This window comes from Papaver somniferum, chromosome 7, assembly GCF_003573695.1.
Source record: "Papaver somniferum cultivar HN1 chromosome 7, ASM357369v1, whole genome shotgun sequence".
NCBI lineage: Eukaryota > Viridiplantae > Streptophyta > Magnoliopsida > Ranunculales > Papaveraceae > Papaver > Papaver somniferum.
The window spans coordinates 255078467-255100585 of NC_039364.1; the positions used below are offsets into that span (position 1 = coordinate 255078467).

Sequence of the window (22119 nt, forward strand, 5' to 3'; positions counted from 1 at the left end):
AGCTCTTCCATCGCGCGGTGGTGCCCTAAGTTCTTCTGCTCGTTACCGTCTGACTCTCCGTCGTCATAATCCGGGTCGGATACGCTACTTCCCCTAGTCGCGTCTCCATTAGCCGCTATGACGACTCTACAGTCTCGGTTTGGCTCTGGTGCTTTGGAATTTGCTTCATCAAGTTGTTGGCTGGTCTTCGTGCTTAGAGCAATCCGCTCCTTTAAATATTGATTTTCTCTGGCCAACAGGGCTACAGCATCTGCGTAAACCTGCTGGCTCTTCTTCAGTTCCTCAAGCTCATCCATCAGTCGATGTGATTGGTTGGACCCCTGATTGGGAGTCCCAGCGCGTGCCACTACGGTCATGGTGCCGCCTTCCTCTACGGTCTGCACTAAAGGTGGCAGAGGTTCAGCTTCGGTTGCTGGCATTTCCAAATAGGGGTGAGTGCCCCTCTGCGGTGCTAGAGCCGCCGGTATGGTTTGATTTTGATCATTTGTTGGTGGCATTCCAAAAGTTGGAAGGTGCACGGGTTGGAATGTTCTGGATTCATCCACCCTTTCTATTGTTTGATGAAGTTGATTCATAGCGCAAGTTTTGCTAGCCTCTGCAGCCTTCGGGACTACCGCAGCCGCACCGTACTTTGTTGCCGCTGCTCTGAGAGCCGCGGCTGCAACTGAATTAGCGTTCATAGGTGAAGTGATTTCCACAGTATCTTGCCTTTGACTGGTCATTTTAGCTTTGTCTCCTTTCTGCTTGCTTCGGGTGATGACCGGGGTTGTCCTGGGTGTTTCCTTTGACGAAGCTTTGGCTTTTCCTGCTTCCTGCGTCTTTTCCATCACGGGTCCTTTTGTCGGCAATGAAATCTCGCAGAAACTCGCCTTCTTTACTCACAATACGTTCTTTCTGCACAAGGAATTTCAAACAACGAAAAACGGGAATATCCGCGTGAATCGGGTTAGTTGGCGAAATATCTTCTTCCAGGAGAGGATTAATACATACGAGTTACAATACACGGGTTAAAGTTTTATTAAAAGAGATCCTTTTAAAAATGCAAGTAGATCCTTTTTTTTAAAAAAAACTACGAAAACCCCCCTGAGAGACGGGTTCTCACGAGATCTAAAGAAAAACGTAAATCCACGGATCAAAACAATAAATCTTATCGAAGATAGTAGGTGGGTTTTTGAATATAATAAAGTTAACAAATGATCTATACGGTCCGAGCTGATAAATCATAGCAATCATATGCCAATTTAAAATGAAATCACAGGACAAGATAAATCTTTTACCGGGACGAAGTCCCTGTTTCTAGCGCCAAATTGTGAACACACAAATCACGAAGGCATCCGAATGCTCACAACCAATCATCGTAATCTAGAGAGATTTGTGATGAGGATATCCTAGTGTTGATTCCTTGGCTCAAAACCTTCGGGTTTATCATAGCCTCATCTAACAACTCTATGCGAGGCGTTTGCGCACGGGATACAGGTAAAAACAAAGAAAGCAAAACGTATAAGTAAAGATCCATGGGGTTAGACAAATATAAAGTGCTGAAATGTAAACAAGACCGAGGTTTACGTGGTTCAGCACTAAGGCCTACGTCCACGGGGTTTGTTGTTTCACTATATTCTTCACTGTTACAAGAGTAGTCGAATGACTTTTGGGTTTACATGTTTTTCTCTTCTAAAGGATTAACTTACACTTGCAATCTCTCTCTCCTTCCCTCCCTGATTTTTCCGATCCCCTTTCCTCTTGGTGGAGAGGGGGTATTTATAGGGTTAGAGTGTGGGACCCATCTCTGAAGGCCGTTGGAACCTTATCTTCTAGTGTCTTGTGTCCATCACGCAGAGGTCTGCGTTTGCCACTTGATCACGCAGAGACATCCTCGCTCGTTCCACGGGTTGATCGACACGTATACTGCTCAGAGTTTTTAATGAAGGTGGTTGAGATGCCTGCTCGTGTCAGACAAGTGTCTTCTGCCCCTGTCACGTTCGTGTCAGCTAACTTTCTCTCCACCGTTGATCTTAGCTTCTTTTGGGATGAGATAAAGTAACTCCTTGGGGTTTATTTGGTGTTCCGTAGTGCATCGTATTTTGATGTCCTGGCCTGCATGCTTTCCACGTATTTTTCTATATACACGTGTCTGATGGTGAGATACATGTATACACACTCCCTATGAATGAAGAAACTCTTTTTATTCCGATATCTTTGGTATCCTCCAAAATATACTTTAACTACATTAAGAGGACATTGATACATGGGAAGGTTGTTGGAAGAGAAAAGTTCAAAGGCTGCCATTTTAGATGTCAAGTATGTACAACTAAGTTGTTATGTTTCGATTGCCTTTCGAGTAACTTATACGTTATTCATTGTCTTAAAAAACTATTAAATGATTAGTTCAAACACACAGTACGTTATCTATGGCACGGCTGGTGTCCGTCAAAGTAACTTAGTCATTCTTTGTTTTATCATCTGGATTCTAGACATGGAGAAAGTTAATAACCTTCTGCAACATTAATGAACGGAAATAAAAAAGTTCTATTGATGTTTTTCTTTCTGGTTTACTGTAAATGTAGAGAATTATTAACTTCCCGATGACCAGAGCGAGCGAGAATCATAAAAAAAAGTTAGAAGGTAGGTTTTCAACTCACGTTCGTTCTAAACATCGAGAATTGTTGATTTTTCCACAACCAGACCGTGAACAAGAATGCAGGAGAAAGAAAATTGGTTTTAATTTAAGTTTAACATTGTAAACTACTTCTTGCGTTTGTTGTGTACCGGAAAAAAGAATTCAAATACAAAAGATCTTGTCATGGGTTTTAGATTTTGATAATCAATTTAAATTTCTCTTTCTTAGATTGAACTCACTTTGAGAGATTTTGTGATGATGATTTCTTTATTTAACCCGTTCAATAGTACGTCGATCAACCACCTCTCAAAGGTGGTTAAGTAAACATTTTATGAAAGGTTTGAAAAAAAATCTGGGGTTCGTACTTTATCGCAATTGATAGCAATAAAAGAGAGGAATGAAGTTGGGTTGTTTTGATTCGTGGTTTTTGTGCAAGGGTAGTGTTGTCCAACTAGGAAAATAATGGGTCGGTCATATTGAATGAGTTGACTATGAATTTTCCACTCCCTTGATCCAAAAACTCCCTTCTTATCATAAAAGTGATCAATTTTCACATTTCCTTCTAAACGCTATTTTTTGACTTTTTATTTACACCTAAAACCAAAATTAAGGTCCATCTTCCAAACCACTTCTTCTACTCCATCTCATCTCCACCACCGGCCTGCCCCCATCATTGATCATCTTTTCTATTATTTTTTCTTCTAATTTCCGAACTTGTATAAGAGAGGATGCCTCCAAAACAACTTAGGGATTGTTGTAACAAAACCTACGTAAACCCTAAACGTAGTTTTTAATTTTTGAAAGTGTCATTTTATATGACTCTATGATGTGATTAATGTGTAGCAATAACATGTTAACAGTCGATTAGCGATCAAAATGATGGCTGAGAGTGTGGCTGTTTATGATCACTTCTTTAAGAATGACTCCAGTACAAAGAGGATAATATATAGTTACAGGTGATATTAACCCATAGTGAACTTTTTTTTTGTTTCTTTTTTTTTTTTGCCCCATATCTTGGCCAACCTGAGCGAGTGTATTTAAGCCCATAATAACTTGTGTCTTCAGTGATTAGCCAAATTAAACAGGATTGAGGATAGTCATGGTTAGATTTTATTTGACCTTTGGGGATGGTAAATAGGAAAAAGCAAAACCAAAAAGTATATTGATTTCACAAATTATGAAAGGGATAGGAATAGGAAATAGGAAAAATAGAGGTGGGAAAAAAAAATTTCTTTTTTTTTTCCTTTTTGCTTGGATTGAATTTGGGAAGAACTTCAATTATGGAAAAATCGGACATGAGAAAAGACAAACCTTATTTGGAAAGAAAGAACCTAAAATATAGTTGATATATTTAAGTAAATGTGTTTATAAAAAACAATTAATTGGGGAATAAAAAAAGGAATTGGGGGATATTGATTACTTCCCCCAACCCATGGTGTGTGTTAAGGGGTGATTTTTGTGTATGAAAACACTAAAATACCCTTTGATTAATTAAAAAATATTATGAAAAGACTACTATACCCTTTCCCCTAGAACTTAAAATCTAAAAACCAAACACATATCCCCATTCTTCTCAGTACCGGCACTGACACCTAGGTTTAGGTGTTTGAAAAAAAAATTCATCTTTTTTGATCGTTCTTCATCCGTTCTTCGTCGATTCAAAAATTTCTTCGTCGATTAACCTACCCGAATCATAAACAATGCCTCCACGGAAGAAAATGAATGCCCAATCGAACTCAAAATCGATTGCTCAACAAAAACAGGAACAAAGAATTGCTAAGATTGCTCAAGAGCAAGAAGAAGAACAAGCAGCGGATTCTGACAATCAACCTCTCGCAACCATGGCTTATGTGAGAAGGTAAGTGATTTTAAACTACTTTATGAGTGTTTTAATCGATTTATAGCAATGGGTTTAGGTTAGAATCGCAAACCCTAACTGAAACAGTTGAGTTTCAGTGATTACCGGCACTGAAATATGTATGAATACGGTGCCGGTGTTACCTTCCGGCATTCAATCTAGGATGAATGCAATGCCGGTTTCACTCCGCGGATTTACCAGAAATTGAATTTTCGATACCGGCATAGAATTTGGGTCGAATTCCCTGCCGGTTCTTGGTAACAGCAGTCATTTATAACTTTTCGTGTATGCCGGTAGTGGTCTAAAAACATACAGGAGAGTTTATGAATTTTTCACCAGTACCGGCATAGACATTTGGTTGCATTTTATGCCGGTTTATAGTACCGGCATTCTTTTGTAAAAATTCGAGCATGCCGGTAGTTGACTTAAACCATACAGGAGAGTTTATGAATTTATCACCAGTACCGGCATACATTTTTAGGTTGATTTGAATGTCGGCACCGGGTTACGGCATGGAATTGATTTATTTCGAGCATGCCGGTAGTGGACTTAAAACATACAGGAAAACTTAAGAATTTGTCAACTAAACCGACATAGATTTTTAGGTTGATTCGAATGCCGGCACCAGGTTACGGCATGGAATTGATTTATTTCGAGCATGCCGGTATTGGACTTAAAACATACAGGAGAATTACATATGATTACCGGCATTGTCGACAATCATTGTTTAATGCCGGAACAGACAACCTGCGTGTTTTGTTTCAGTAAGTCAATGCCGGTAGAAAAACTGAAAGTGAGTTATGTCACATTCATTTCGTGTGATTTTATGATATAGGTCAAAATCCAAGGAGGCTAACAAAAGAAAAACTAAAGATGATGTCACTAAGAGAAGAAGGAAGGACGGTCTTGATACTCCTCAATCTCTCCCTCCTCGAGGGAAAGATGAAGGTCGTAAAAAGCGTTTGGGGACTGAGACAAGAGGGATAATTTGGGAGAGTGATGGTGACCGTAGTCGAGCTGTAATCCGTGACCACGATGATCAAGATGGGAAAGATGAAGAGGAAAGTGAGGATGAAGATAATGCGGTTCCTCCAAGTCAATTAGCAAGCCAAAGCGAAGTTGGTGGGCCAAGTCAACAACCAACACAAGGCAATGGAAAGAATGGCAATGGCAAAGTGAAAGTTAAAGGTTCTCACTTCCTCATATTAATGACATGATACCAGACCTTGAACGTGGTAGAATTTGGGGTGAAGCTCCGGAACCGAAAACACTATTTGGATACAAGCACTCGTGGGCTCGTACTATCTATCAAACCTATGTAAGTATTTTTTTTATCTTGTGCATATGTATTGTTGTGTATTTATGTAAAATATCTTAATTGTATTTAAGAAAAAGAACAAGGAAGGAGAGGTGCTGACCAAGAAAGAAATGGAGAACTTCGAGTAAAAGATCGACAAAATTGAAGATCCGGCGGCAAAAGACTTGTGGGGCGAAAGGAAGAAGAGGTCACACAAGAAGCCAAGAACCGAGTGATCGTCTGTTTCTTCTGTAGTATTAGTTTTGTTTGAACAATCTAGTGTTGGTTTATGTTTGTTTGTGTATTTGCTAAACTCTTTACTTGACTTGGTTTATGTTTGATTTGTTTTCGGTTTGGAACAACATAACTTTGGAGTTTGTTCTGGTATAAAATCTAGTATTGTTATTACATTTATTATGTTGATAAACTTGTGTCAAATTACCTCTTTTACAGAGTTTGAATGTGGCAAGATCACATATATTTCTAAGTTATCTGTAGTACCGGTATGCTCGAAAAGAGTAAAATCAATGCCGGTTTCCTAAATGAAAGAGTTCCGGCATTTAAATGTGTTTGTATACTATGTCGGTGGTCTGCAATCTCCTTGGAAAATATGTTTTTGACAGAATACCGGCATCGTTATGATGTTAACTTCTATGCCGGAGAATTTACTAATTTCTCTGGATGTTTTTTCTGTATTTCCGGCATGGTTCCAAAACAACAATCTACGCCGGCACAAAAGTTCCGGCGTAATAATTATAAAACACAACTATGCCGGCATAGGCCTCAAAATATGATTTAATGTTTACAATTCAAACTTCCCAAAAAAAACAAAAGGTTGCGTATTAGTGAACCACATATACCGAAATTACTCATCATCGCTTCCACACGTATTAACTTTAATCTCCTCCTCTTGAAGAGGTTTCTTTGATAAGGCCAACGCATCCCAAAAGTGGTGATTATTCACATACAATGCCATCCATCCCTTCCAGATATTGGATCTAGATCCTTGGTTTTTACCATCCCACGAACAGGTGGCAAAAGACAATTGTCCTTGAGTTTTGGAATTACGAAATGGTTGCCGTTCACGAACGCCAAAACAACTCTTGTCTTCTTAAGGGATCCTTCGTATTTTTTCCACTTTGGGGTAAATGTTACTTCTACGGTGGGGGTAAAATAATGAACAACACATCTAAATGTATCCGCCACTAGATGCCCACAAAGCGGCATTCTCATCCAATATTGATAAGGAAGAAATTTCATCTCTTGCTCGGGCCCTAATATTTGAGAATGCATAACATCAAACCCCTCGCCTACACCAACCAATTTCTCATAAAAGCTCCTCTTTTTCACAAGTTGTTCGTCCATCCTCGTTCTAGCATATCGGCATGGTGTCATACCTCTACTAACCGCCGTGTCAAAGATTCCTAATTGTTCTGTCACAACATGATAGCCACAATTTCCATCTCCATCGATATCATCCGTATATACAATAGACTCGCGAATAACATCCGGAAGTTGGTCTATGTAAGACTGTATCTTGGTATGATAACTTCTAATTGTCCTACCTATTCTGGGATCCTTATACATCTTCATATTACCCTTTTCTAACTTGATTATATCCAAATCATCCTCTGCAATCTCTACACTTGCACTGTCTTCGATATGTGATGGGAGTCCGTACTTCCTTGGCCTACCCATTCGCCTTGGAACTAAAACTACATCAACTTTGATATCACTTGGGTTTGTCACCAACTTTTCCTCGTCACCGTCACTTGACGATGATACCTTTGGAGGCCTACCCCTTTTCCTTGGAGCCTCCGCTAGATCGACTATGGGTATGTCTTCGGAATGCTCACCTTGTTGTTCTTTGTCACTTGATGTTGATACCTTTGGTGGCCTACCCATTTTTCTTGGAACCTCCGCTAGATCTACTATGGGTATGGCTTCAGAATGCTCACCTTGTTGTTCTTTGTCACTTGATGTTGATACCTTTGGTGGCCTACCCCTTTTCCTTGGAACCTCCGGTAGATCGACTAAGGGTATGTCTTCGGAATGCTCACCTTGTTGTTCTTTGTCACTTGATGTTGATACATTTGGTGGCCTACCCCTTTTCCTTGGAACCTCCGCTAGATCGACTATGGGTATGGCTTCGGAATGCTCACCTTGCTGTTCTTTGTAACCTGATGTTTATACCTTTGGTGGCCTATCCATCTTCATTGGAACCTCCGATGAGTTGGATTTTGGTGTGGATACGGAATCCTTCGTTTGTTGTTGACTTGATAGCGGCTCCTTCCTCGGCCGACCTCTTTTGTTTGGAACCTGCACTTCCACGAACCTTTGTTCCGAAATCTCACTTGTGGTTAGATCTCGTTTCTTACTTGTTGCGTGTTCTTCTTCACGTTGAGTCATTCCTTTCAATTCTACCCTTTGTTTTCTCCTTGAGGTTTTAGTTTGGGGTCTACCTATTGGATCTCCCTTTCCTGTCTCTTCGCTTTGTGTGATTCATGGACGAGTAATTAGTCTTAGTTGTCTCAATAAGACTTGCCGGCTTACCGAGGTGTCACGTGTGTAAGCTTCTTAGAATTCCTTTGCTTCGTTCGTATCCCATGGAGATTGTCCGGGATCTCCCGAAGGGGGAGGGTCGAAAGGTAGTTGCTTCCAAAACGGATCAATAACCTCAATAGGTATCACTTCTTCATACTTCACAAGCATATGATGACACGGAAGCCCCAATGAGGACATGTCGGGACAAATACACACATCACCCAGTTTTCCGTAATTTTTCTCATATTCCATTTGTCTCATCATATGTTTTATTGCCCAATGAGAGACGTTTAATTCTATTCCTTGGAGCAACTTACGATAACGAAGAAATTGAGTCATCCTTTCCATTGAGCTTTTCTCAAAATCCACCTTGATTCTATTGATATCAGCCTTAAAGTATTGCTCCATTGCCTCGGTGACCGTAACCACATTGCCTTGACCGGACTGGATGAGATCTTTAAATCTCCCATGAGCGGACTCCGCTGCACTAGTTGCTTCAGTCTTGAAGTGTTTATACCGGTTTGTCCATGCACGCACAAATTTTTCCTTGAACTTATCCAACCATTGAGTCCGACAATACTAGACGGCAGTCGGATAAACTTCGTTCCAATCGGCAATAAACTTCTCCAATCTCTTTTCGTACATAACCTCGGTAAGAGACCAATAAACTTTCTCCCAATCTCTTAGAAATTCCAACCACTTTTTATGATTTTCCGCATGTTCTTTGTCCACTCGCTCCTTTCTCTTGCCTCTCTCATCTTCTTCTTCTTCGGGGGATAGTTTGTTCTTTCGAACATCTTCCTCTAGTTGAACAATCATTCTCTTCTTAATATCCGCCTTAGTGGGTTCAAACAAGGCATGGCAAGTTTTTATGATATTTTGACGTATATGATATGTACATAGGAAATTTTGTGCGTCCGGGAAGACGTCGGATATTGTTTTCATTAATGCATCATCTTGATCGGTTACGATCACTCTCGGAAGTTGATTTTCCCGAAAGAATAATTTCAATTGTCGTAATGCCCAATGATAATTATAGTCCCTCTCTTTTTCCATTAAACACCAAGCCAATGTGAATGTTACCTTGTCCGAGGTTTTCCCCACGATGTTGAACAACGGCATATTGTATTTGTTTTTCTTGTAGGTACAATCCATCATAAAAACACCACAACATGTATTTGCGAGTTGTGAAAGCAAAGGATGCGAAATGAATATTTGAAGGGGCTTCTCGTACGGCCCTCTTTTAATGATACGCGTGTAGTTGTAATCCCAAGCCATCTTCTCAAATTCTTGCATAACGGACCTCCCTTCCCATCCAACCCTTCTAATAGTTGCTTGTGCACTATAATTTGTACGTAGGGAAGACACGTTGGACTCATTATTTTTCTTGAATCCTCTGAGAATTTGTCTCGGTTTGATAAGTGCTTTGGTCAATCTCTTTACATCCTCGAACTCATGAGGTTTCAGCTTCGCAACTAGGGGGTGACCAACAAAATCTTTCGCATCCCGGTGGTTATGACAGCCATACAAAACCTCACAATCCCAATTGTTCATGTCATTTAAATGGAAAACAAGCTTAAACGGGCAATCATTCTTACTCGTACGAGTCTTGTATACCCTATTAGTCTTCTTTGGATATACATAATTCTTTCTCTTGTGGTTATTCTTCTCCTTGTATTTCCCACTTCTCTTGCAAGCCATCTCAAAACTCCTCTTTGAACGTTCGGTATTCCTCACCAACACACACATGTTCTTAAGAACCGTCTCTTTAGCCCAAGAGATTGCTTCATTTCGATCTATTATTCTCTACATAAGATTAATTTCACATTCATTAGAAGGTTCATTACTAGCAATCCATTAGTAAAGTATTCTTTGGTCACATACATGAGGTATTTTATAGTATTCCGACGTATCCAGATAAAGCGGCTTTGCATTTGTTGGATCAATATATGTCACCACCTAAAGATCGAACGAAAATTAGTTCCAAACGAAATTAAAACACTATGCCAGAAACAAGTACCGGCATGCTCGACCAATGTTCCGGCATTGTCGAACTTAGCCAAAACTGAAGACCAAATTTGAAACATATTCCGGCATACATTATTCATTAGACAGCAACGCCGGAAAACAAGGTGCCGGCACTGTCATAATTTATTATCCCAAGCCGGTACACGCTACAGGCATTCCAATTAATTGATATGTAATGCCGGTATTTAGCTCTGGAACACATTTATTCCTGTATGTTTTTTTGTAGGTACCGGCATTGTAAATTTTGGAAACTCAACAACGCCGGTTCCACTGCCGGCATTCTCAAAATTGATGGTACTACGCCGGTAACTGGTTACGGCGTTGATGGTTATTAATTTTCCATGCCGGTTTTGGGGTTTACATGGAAATGTTTCCTGTATGTTTTTCATGCAGTTCTGGCATGGTAACCTATCAATGAACCCATGTCGGTTTAATATTTCGTAATATATTCCTTGGTAGGTAAAAAAGTTAACTGTGTACCGGCATAGTTTTTTGGTAGAATACTATGCCGGATCGATATTCAAATTGGGGGATATCGCTTTACCGGCATGGCCGTAGTATGAATACCATGTCGTTAACGCGTCTTCCGCCATGGTATTCATACTACGACCATGCCGGCACCGAGGTTTTACAGTTGAAAAAATGGCGGGTTTTAAGAAAAAAATCGATTTTTCAACCTCCTAGCAGCTTTACCTGTGTATTGGGATGCTTGCATGTTGTGCAAGTTTACTTTCTTGTGTAACTTCTTCGAAAAACTCTCCATACTCGTCAAAATCATAATTCAAGGGTGTTGGCTTAACAAAGAGTTGCAATTGAAAGTTGTTGTCGTTAGCTCCTTGTTGTAGTAGAGCTAAAGATTCAACAGCTGCAATTCTCTCCTCACAATCATCTTCCATTTTCACAAAAAAAATTCCACTCAAAAATATTTTTCCCTCCTTCTACTCTCACCTCACTCACCCAAATTCAAATAAAACACACACTAATCATTTATCAAAAATCTTAAAATTTTACTAATTATTATTAATCACTAATCCTGATTAGTGAGGGGTAGATTAGGTAATACGTAAAATACTTAGATAAGGGGTGACCCCGAATTGATATCTGGAATCAGTTTTTGTCATTTTCTTATATCCCCCAATTCCTTTTTCTATCCCCAATTAATGGTTCTTTATAAATAGAAATTTCCCGGATAATAAAGCAAACATCCGTTTAGTCCGAGCTAACGAACGTACACCCTCGGGTGCACAAAGTTACTTTCCATATATTCAAACATATCACTGGGGATGCTCTAACTATAAGTCTATATAACTAACGCTGCACTGTTCTAGCTTTCACCAATATCTCAAAATCTTAGCATGTATCTTCCATTAAAGTAATTATTTTATCCAGCCAACGGCACTTTAAAATATAAATATCACAACAACCTCCAAATCAATTCCGCCATTAAATCCATTCACCCTTGCATATACATATTCCAGATAAGAACAAACAGAAAACTTTTTCCTTCACCTTCCATCTCTTTAAAACCCAAACATCGGGAGATTAGATAGAGCACCAAAACAAAAAAAAACAAAAACAAAAAAGAAATGGGAAGATACGGGGTTTTATTATGTGCACAAGATTCAAAGTTTGTTAAGAAGAAGTATGGAGGTTATTTTGGTGTATTTGTTAACCTATTGAGAGAAGAAGGAGAAACATGGGATAAGTTTCAAGTATGTAATGGTGAGTTTCCAAAAGATGAAGAACTTGAATTATATGATGGTTTTGTAATCATTGGGAGTGCTCACTACAAAAAAACTTAGTTTAAGCGACCAAAATCTTAGCAAGATCTCAAAATTTTGGTCGCTTTAATAGTTAAATAACTATGTTTGCAATTACCAAAAACTTTGGCTGCTATTAACATGCTCCCATTAAATCGTAGCTACTAATTAAATTTGTGTGTTGCTCCATCATTTTTACCAGTACTACATAGAGAGTGGAATAGTAGGTTAGTAGCTATTTACTTCAAGCTACCATGTATCAGCAATTCGAAATATGTTTGGCTGCTAAAAACCTGTCTCAGCAACCAAGGTATAGCGACCACCAATTCAGAAAAGGAAAGTGGATGATTCTATTAATGGTAAAGGGAAGCCATCACCAATCTAGTGTTTGATGTTTGATATTGAGATGTTTAATTTTGATTTGTAGAAATTTTACGAGGTGGGTTTCCAATAGAAGTTCTATAGTGGGTTTCTCATTCTTTCTCATTTTTCTAATCATTTTCATTCAATTGATTTATACACATTCGTAGTATTGAATCCAAAATTTATATGTTCTACATATTTTCTACGATAATAATTCACTTGTTCGTTCCCGTCCATTTCTAATCCATTACTCGAAATTCTATCTAATTGAAAACGGAAGGTAATTACCAAATTTGTTTCCAATCATTACCTAGCTCTTGGCTTTTTATTGGCCAGATAAATTTGAAAAATCGTATTCCTTGTTCGTTTTGTAATTAGCACAATTTTGTATGATCTTAAATACTATTTATATCCTAATTTCGTGAATAAAAAAATTTGGGACAGAGAAATGGAAGAATCGGAAAAATCTGATTCCTATGATTTAACATGAAATTGATTTAGGTATTTTATCAAAACCCTGAAAATTTTAAAATTATATCATTAATTCCTTTTTTTTCAAAAAATCGGTGGAACTTGGTCAATTTTCCCGATTTACTGTCAGTAGTTCCCATCCTCGGTGAACTATTGATGGACATTCAGTTAAAATAATGGATAACTGGATAAACCAATTTATGTAAGAGAAATTGAGTAAGGTCGAGCGAATTGGATAACATTGATAGATAAAGGGTGAAATACACAAAGGTCGATGGACATTCAGTTAAAATAATGGATAACTAGATAAACCAATCTATCTAAGAGAAACTGAGTGAGGTCCAACGATATTGGGTAAGATTGATGGATAACAAGTTAAATTAAGTCAAAACGAAGGAAATTCAGTTTATTTGATCGATACCCATATAAACTCATGGAATCTAAGAAAAATTGAGTGAGATCCAGTAATATTGGACAAGATTGATAAATAATGTCTTTAATTAATTAAGGTCGATGAACATTCAATTAAAATGATAGATAATAAAGAACCTAATGATTTTTGAGAAAATCTGAGTGAGGCCGATTGACATTGGGTAAGATTGACAAATAACAAGTGAAATTAAGTGAATCCACGAAAATTCGGTTTATTTGATAGATAACTATGTGGCGAAATTGACTAAGGTCGATCGATTGAGATGTACTTGTATAAACCAAACAGTAGGTTTCGGATAACAATGTCGGTCTAATTTATAATCAGGAATCTATTTTTGAATCGAGACCGAAGAAATAGAAGTAGAGACAGACTGCATTTTTCCGTTTCATTCTTATGTATTTTTTGGATTTTTTTTATATCATAATGTCGATAACAGTGTCCTAAATTTATTAATATTTTTTTTGGATTTTTTTTCGTGTCGAATGTTGACAACAAAACCGGATACATGAGTTCGTATTAGCACAAACAGTAACACACTTGCTTCTCAATCCGTATGAGCATCCCAAATATAATATCAACCGTCAAGATCTTTTTCTTGATCCGTATGAGTGGATCAAACGAAATGTGTTCCGTCGATCATTTTAATTTTCATTATTGGTTGTATCCCTCAACCACTCGAACTCTAATTCATATCTGGTTCTCTCTTTCTTTCTTCCTCTCCTCCGAAAAACACCTCTCCCCTCCTCCGAAACACACCGCCAATGCTTACATGTAAATGTATTTTTAATATGCCAGAATATAGATTTTTTAAGGTTTTAGGGTATATTCCAAAGGAATCTTACATGTAAATGGATGGATTCATCGTTCTTACGAAGTTTCCGACTTATAGTAGTTCACTCATGGCCAAATTTCGATCTCAGAGCCAGGGTTTGCATACAATATGCCAGAATAACTAGGGTTTGATCCCTCCCGGGGAGATAAATTGTAAAATGTATGTCGTTATACCACATTTGAAGTTCAGATCAACACCGAGCTTCATATTTATCGATTTTGATGATGTATCATGTTAAGTTTGAAGTCATAACCCTCCCGGAGCTTCTTGGTTCATAGTTTGTATGTGGTCATACCACATTTGAAGTTCGAATCAACATTGAGCATCATATTTATCGATCTTGATGATGTATCCAGTTAAGTTTGAAGTCATAACCCTCCCGAAGCTTCTAAGTTCATAATTTATATGTCATTATACCAAATTTGAAGTTCGAATCAACATTGAGCTTCATATTTATCGATTCCAGTGATGTATCATGCTAAGTTTGAAGTAAGAACCCTCCCGGAGCTTCTTGGCTCATATTTTGTATGTTGTTATACCACATTTGAAGTTCGAATCAACACCGAGCTTCATATTTATCGATTTTGATGATGTATCCAGCTAATTTTGAAGTCAGAACCCTCCCGAAGCTTCTAAGTTCATAACTTATATGTCGTTATACCACATTTGAAGTTTGAATCAACACTGAGCTTCATATTTATCAATTTCGATGATGTATCATGCTAAGTTTGAAGTTAGAACCCTCCCGGAGCTTCTTGGATCATAGTTTGTATGTTGTCATACCACATTTGAAGTTCAAACCAACATCGAGCTTCATATATATCGATTTTGATGATGTATCCAGCTAATTTTGAAGTCAGAACCCTCCTGAAGCTTCTAAGTTCATAACTTATATGTCGTTATACAACATTTGAAGTTTGAATCAACAACGAGCTTCATATTTATCGATTTCGATGATGTATCATGCTAAGTTTGAAGTCAGAACCCTCCCGAATATTTTTGGCTCATAATTTATATGTTGTTATACCACATTTGAAGTTCGAATCAACACCGAGCTTTATATTCATCAATTTTGATGATATATCTAGCTAAGTTTAAAGACAGAACCATTCTGAATTTCGTGGTCCATCTCTAGGAATCTTATAACCTGAGTTTACCAGTGTGAACTAAAGCTACTTCATGACCTATGCGACTAGTCGAAATTCAAACCGGAAGCACTAAGAGAAAGCATGAAAACACAAAGAGAAAGCACAAAGAAACACACCAATTATCGAATTCATTTTTCATTTTCCCGATCCATTCTTATACATTTTTTGGATTTTTTAATATCAGAATGTCGATAACAATGTCTTAAATTTATTAATATTTTTTTTGGATTTTTTTTCATGTCAAAGATTGATAATTAAACCGAAAACATGAGTTCGTATTAACACAGAGAAAGCACAAAGGAAACACACTTTCCTTGATCCGTATGACACTCTTAACATAAATCTATACCGTCCAAATGTTTTCATAATCCGTATGACCCCATCCTACCACATCTTAGTTGTTCAAATTGTTTTAGATAAAAGGATTTTTTTTTCTCTCACTTATCTTCATTCACTCACTTTTCTATCGTCTCTCATCTTCCCCTCCCTCAGAAAAAAATAACCTCACTCGATATTTGTTTAACCAGTGATTTAACAAAGGAATCAGTTTCAGTATGAAGCAAACCAAAAATCCTACATCTGAAGAAAAGAAACCAAATCTCAAATTCAGAGAAGAAAGAAACGAAGCCATGGCGGCTCCATAACTCAGAGAAATCGAGAAGATGAAGATTAATCTGCTACTGTGGGTCTGGTAATTTTGAGATGCAAGAGACGAAGAAAAGACGATGGAAATTGCTAGAGAGACCAATCTTTCTGTTGATGAAGAAATCAGATCGAGATGAAATTGTTTCGACTGAATTGCAAGAGCTGAAAGAACACAACCAAACTCTTCACTGATTTGAACCCTAACTTGGTCGTTATCATCTTCACTGAAATCTGGGTAACTTCCCATACGACCAACACACTAAAACCCCCATAAATCTTTTGCCTTCGCTGCTGTATCTCTCAGACAAACCCATTTCAGATCTGGGTTTAGAAATCCCCAAATTGATTGGAATCTCAACCTAGCTCAAACACCCATCAATTCCATTCAGCAAACTCATTATCAGACCCACCTTCGGCTGCCTTGTCAAACCTTAATTCTCTCAAGAACAACGAATTCTAGTTTGATTTCATCGATTCATAAATATATTTTGCGCGTGTTTGAAGATTAAAAAAAATTTTAAAAATATTTTAGGGTTCGTGAAATGGGGGTCTTGGAGGGTGAGAGTGGCGGTTCATCACCGTTTGTGTCAATGGTGAAGAAGAAGCTTGGTGTTACAAATCCAATTTCAATTGCTGGTCCGACTGAATCTGATAAGCTTAGAATTGGAGAAGGTATGAGTTTGTGGGGATTTCGGATTTGTTTTGTTTTTGATTTTGTTTGTTTGATTGTTTTTCTAAAGTTTTTGGATCTGTGTTTGAACCAATAAATTCGTGTTTGCAGGGGATTAGAGAGCTCATACTACGGCAGAATGGGTTAGTTCTCTGTAATCAGCAAAACGCACACCAAGTGTTTGTGTAAAGGCCTGAACAAGGGTTCGTATGGACAGCGGGAGTATGTAGGGATTTGGTTGAATCCTGTACACCTTTAGAGGTACTCTTGTGACACATCAGGAATTTTTGGAGGCCAAGGTTAACGAAACCAAGGCAATGGTTAAGTTTCAATTAAAGACAAATGAAGTTTTTTGGCTCAATGCTGTGAAGAAAAATGAAGTTTTGATGGAGGAGGTAAGTGATATTATTAGCCATTTTTCTCCTTGTTGGAATAAGATTCCAGAATTGTTGGTTTAATTTACTCTTTCTGGAATGTAGATCACAGAGCGTGACGAAGGTGCTCTCAAGTATTTGAAAGATATCAATTGGTGCAGGATTGAAGAGCTCAAGGGGATCGAGCTTCAAGTCTTTTTTTTATGTAATTGTGGGTTTTTTTTTGCCACTGATGATATTATATCGTGTATTTCCGGTTAATATAGATTACTGAGGCTTTAAGAAGCATCTTATCCACCGTGGTTTGGGTTGGGACCGCATGCTTGATGATGGTATATTGTTATTACAAGTTTATGTGTTCAGGATATGATTCTTTAGCTTCATATTGTGTATGTGCAAAGAGATTCGATTCTTGTTTTATTGTTCTGGTGTTTGTGGTGTGGAAAGTGAGTAGTCAAGATTGCATGATGTTGTTTAGATCTCTTGAACACCCATCAAAATGATTGTTGCTCACTAGGATTTCTATCTTATGCATGCTAATATATAAAATGTCAAATAGTTGTATCTCTTATATTTAGTTCTTATTGCTGACTATTTGTACTTCTCAAATATCGACCTTAGCTGCTCCTCCAGCTCTTCAGAAGCTAAGAGAGAACTTTTCTAGGTAAAATTTAGTCACTTGTTTTATGTGTTACTGTAGTCATGTCGTAATTCTCTTCCTTCTAGACTGAATAAATGTTTTTGTTCATGAAATTTTCAGGCTTCATGTGTACACTGGGACAATCGACCCCACAGTAAATGAGAAGAGGTAATTTTCTCACTGGGAATATACAATAATTGAAGAATAAATGATCATTGGCTTAAACCTTCTAAAATTCGAGATGGCGTCTTCTATTTTGCAGGTTTATAATTCCTAGATTTGGAGATGCAGGAGAACGTAGATTTGGAACATAAAACAGTTGTAGAAGTAGGCTTCTTCTTCTTCTAAGCTGTAGTAGCTCTATTATCAGTTTTAAAAGATATTCATATTGATACAGAGAACCAACTGATATTCATTTAGTTTATTTTAATTGAGATTTCTCCATTCCAGTTTCAATGAACATAAAGTATGTGGTTAGATTGTAATCCAATTAAACTAGTACTTTTGCATATAGGGTTACAGAGTGCTTTTGGTGAATGGAAATAGTTATCACTTTACAGAACATGGTCTTGACTACCTACTATATGGTTTTCTGATTTCTCAAAAACATCTGCTACAAAAAAAAACTGTCCTGTAAATATGATGAAAATCCGTACAGTTTGTCTGAATTAATTAGTAAAACTATTGATTCCATTTGAGATTTTTTTTTCCATGTGCTTGTGGATGAATTTGCTGGTGATTTTTGATGTTTTATTGAATACATGTTGATGCAGATAATACGAGAGTGCAGATTGAAAGGGCACAATTATGCCTTTTTAGGTGTTGCGGAATGGTTAGTATGGCCTCTAAAATGCTACTAGACAGTATATTGGGTATTTTTATAGCGAGTCCCTCTCCCGTGTTTGTTGTTCCTTATTGGACCTGTAGTCATTTGAACCTTACATTTTACGTTGTTACTCATTTCAGATTTAGACATCTTGCGGTAGTAGGTTGGTTTGTAGGTTGGCTTAATTGATAGTGATCCTTAAACTTTGCAGTTTCAACCTAACAATGAAAAGTTTCTCAAAAATCCTATATATAAGAACTAACTGTGCATTTCGCCTTTTGTTATTCTGGTTCATTTTTTTCCTGCAGTTTGTTAAATTCATAGTATCAATCTCGTCTCTTTGTGTTTCTCGTGAAAACTAACTTGTTTGAATCTCTTGGAAATTCTACAGGTGTTAATTACCAAGTATCCTCCAACTGCATCTATCCATTTGGGCAAAGAGCAGACTACAAGTTGTGGAGATTCTGGATTTGCTGGTTTCTTTACACTTGAATGATGAATGATAAATGATGGCAGTATGAATCTCTTATTATGAGCTTGGTGCTACAAAGTCGAAGGAGTGTTCATCTTTAGTTTCAAAATTAAGGAAATTGTAATCATCATTTTTTAAAGAAATGATTAGTTTGTATTTTTGATCTTTTTGTTCCTCTAAGGATTGTCTTTTTTTTAAGAAATGATGTAAATTGATCTATGTGATATAATAAAACATGATTCAGTTTTTAATTTGGTTCATAATTTGTTTTAGTATCAATTTTAATTATAATTTTAATTTTAATTTCAATTTAGGATTATCTAAATCGAAATAGGCCAGATACTTCCGGCACCAGAACAACAGATGTAGCGGGCAAAAAGTTAGGTAGCTCAAAAATGTAAGCAACCAACTTCAGGGCAAAAATTTTTGTAGCTCAAAAATTTAAGCAACCAACTTCGGTAGCTCAAAAACGTAAGCAACCAACTTCAGGGCAAAACATTTGGTAGCTCAAAAATGTAAGCAACCAACTTCAGGTTTTTCACTTGCTCTATTATGGTTGGTCTAGCTTTAAAGCGATCACTAGTTTGCTTGCTCTAGGGAGGTCGGTCTAGCCATGAAGCAATTAAGAAAAAAGACGCTACATGATAGTTGCTTGATTACTAAAGCGATTGCCTAGATGCTCTAGACTTGTAGAAATCCCACCTTTTGCAACTCGAGAGCGAGAGCCAAATTAAGTCGCTTTAAGGGTTAGAGCGACTCAATATGGACTTTTCCAAACAAAAATGTCTGGTCGCTTAATCCAACTTTTCTTGTAGTGGCTAGTGATGCTCATGGGAATGATGTTTGGATCATTCAGCTTTTGAATCTTTTGAAGAAGCTTATTTCTCTTAAGAAACGTCTTTTTGGCATCTGTTTCGGTCATCAGGTATATATGATTTAATTAATTCAGATTTCAATCTATGGATTTCGATTTTTATAAATTCACAATTTTAATGGTCGATACTTCCTTTGTTTCTGCAAATCACTTTTTCGTTTTAGGCTAAAACCGGAATAAGTAAAAGCACGACTCTTTTCTTAATTAAGCTCTGTTTAAAAGCAACAATAATGTATATAGATAAAAGCAGTGAGACAGGAATATCGCACGATCAAATGATTCCAGATCAAAATTTTGTTGTTTCACTTGTCTGCATTTACTTCGTGGGTCTCATCACCATGTGCTCATGTCCTACGGGTATTAGTTCGATAAGGATTTTGGTACTACTTCTTTGCAACATTCATAAATGGTAACAACACGTTTTTTTTTTACAACAGAAAAGCAACAGACCGTGACATTTAATCAAGTTTTATTCTATTAGCCTTTCTTTAATCAAGATTAGTTATAGACTTATAGTTGAGCCGATTCCATCGTAATATAGCGGTAAAGTTACTAGGTACGTGGTAATATCAATGAATTTGTCAACATCAAAATTTTGAAATATGTAAGACGAACTCTCTGTCGAAATTCAACTTGGAAGATTTAAGAAAATGAAATTTCGTCAGCATCGAAATCTTGGAATATTTAAGACGTATAACTCTAAAGAGAAAAACACTGAGCTAGGTTGTTGTTAACATTGCAGATTTTGGGTCGTGCGTTAGGAGGTAAAACAGGAAGAGCTGCAGGTTGGGATGTCGGAGTTGTAGACATCAACCTGTCAGCGTCTGCAAGTCTATGCGACTCCCTAAAGATCCCCACAACCCTCTCTCTAATTGAATTTCACCGTGATCAGGTACACTCCCTTCGGACATGTTAACAAGACCAAAAACCATTCCTTTGTTCTGATTTTGTTTACTTGTCTCATTTTAATAGGTAACTGAATTGCCTCCATTCAGCTGAAGTGTTGGCATGGTCGACCAGTACAGGGATCGAGATGTTTATATCTGGGGATCACATCATGGGCATACAAGGTCACCCCGAATACACCAAGGACATAGTACTTAACTTGCTCGATCGTGCCCTGAAGGAAAAAATCATTCAAGTGGGTACCTTTATATTTTCTATTAACTGGCAAAAATAAAAAAGTAAAAAACCCATTTTATGTGAGATAACAGCAGTATCATCCTGGTTCTAGCTAATATAGCGCCGTACTTGAGCATTGCTTGTGTATGAGAAACATCTATATATGTATGCATGTAATGTACATGGACGAAGCTTATTGATTTGCCATTTCTTGGTACCACAGGATTCTCATGCTGAAATGGCCAAAGCAAGTTTAGTGGCAAATGAACCAAGTAGGGAGGCATGGATGAAGCTTTGCAGAAGCTTTCTCAAGGGTCCTCGTTCGCCCAGCCCAACTATTTGTTAGATTCAATCCCTTGATTTACGAGGGGAAAATGCTCGAAGTTCAGCCCACGTTATATCTCACATCCATTCAAATTCATTTCAAAAATGGGATAATTATATCATTCCTAGTCTTGATTTTATAAATATTGAAATTGATATGCTCGTTTTGTTGTATATTATTCATTGGTTTTGTTAAATTAAGTTGTATTTTTTGTTTAAATTATCTCATTTTATTTATAATCGATGATTCGTCTTGATATGTATAATATATTCACGCCATCCTATTCATATATATGTAATTGAGCACCTAAAGCCATTTGTCTTTTCTGACATAAGAATTTGATCGGTTAATTTTAGTTGAATATTTGTTGATTGTTGAGTTGAAAGTTCCATACCTTATCTTAATGACTTCAAACGATTCCACTGAAATAATCAAATGTTACGAAATCCAGGTCTGTATTTTCTCTTTGATGTCTTTCTCACCACTGGAACATTTGGTTCCAGCCGGGAGTTGTGACTTGGACAAATCTTTCCAACGACGGGGGAATTTTATTCCATCCATGAGTCGCGCTAAAGCAAACCCAGCAATCAAGAGTTAGAACAGCCTCCGTTCGTCCATTAACTGACTGGACAGTTTTCCAACTTGATTGAACTTCACTAGATCATAATTGCATTCACCCTAAAGGATTGTCCAATTCCGGAGATGTAAGGTGTCAAACTGCACACCTTCGTGCCAGATACAAGCGAAGAGGTGGCGCACACCCCTATCATTGGTTGTCCTTTTTGATGGACCGGTCAGTTGTTCAATTTTTAGTGTCGAA

At 37.5% G+C, this 22119-nt stretch overlaps 1 long non-coding RNA gene and 1 pseudogene across 1 annotated transcript; both read left to right on the forward strand.

The window, feature by feature from the left end:
• Window positions 1–11930: 11930 nt before the first annotated feature.
• Window positions 11931–21320, forward strand: LOC113296388 (annotated as a pseudogene).
• On the forward strand, window positions 16507–17214 carry LOC113293646. Its single transcript, XR_003332423.1, has 3 exons — window positions 16507–16668; window positions 16778–17061; window positions 17146–17214. It is a non-coding gene; the product is annotated as an uncharacterized LOC113293646 (long non-coding RNA).
• Window positions 21321–22119: the final 799 nt, after the last annotated feature.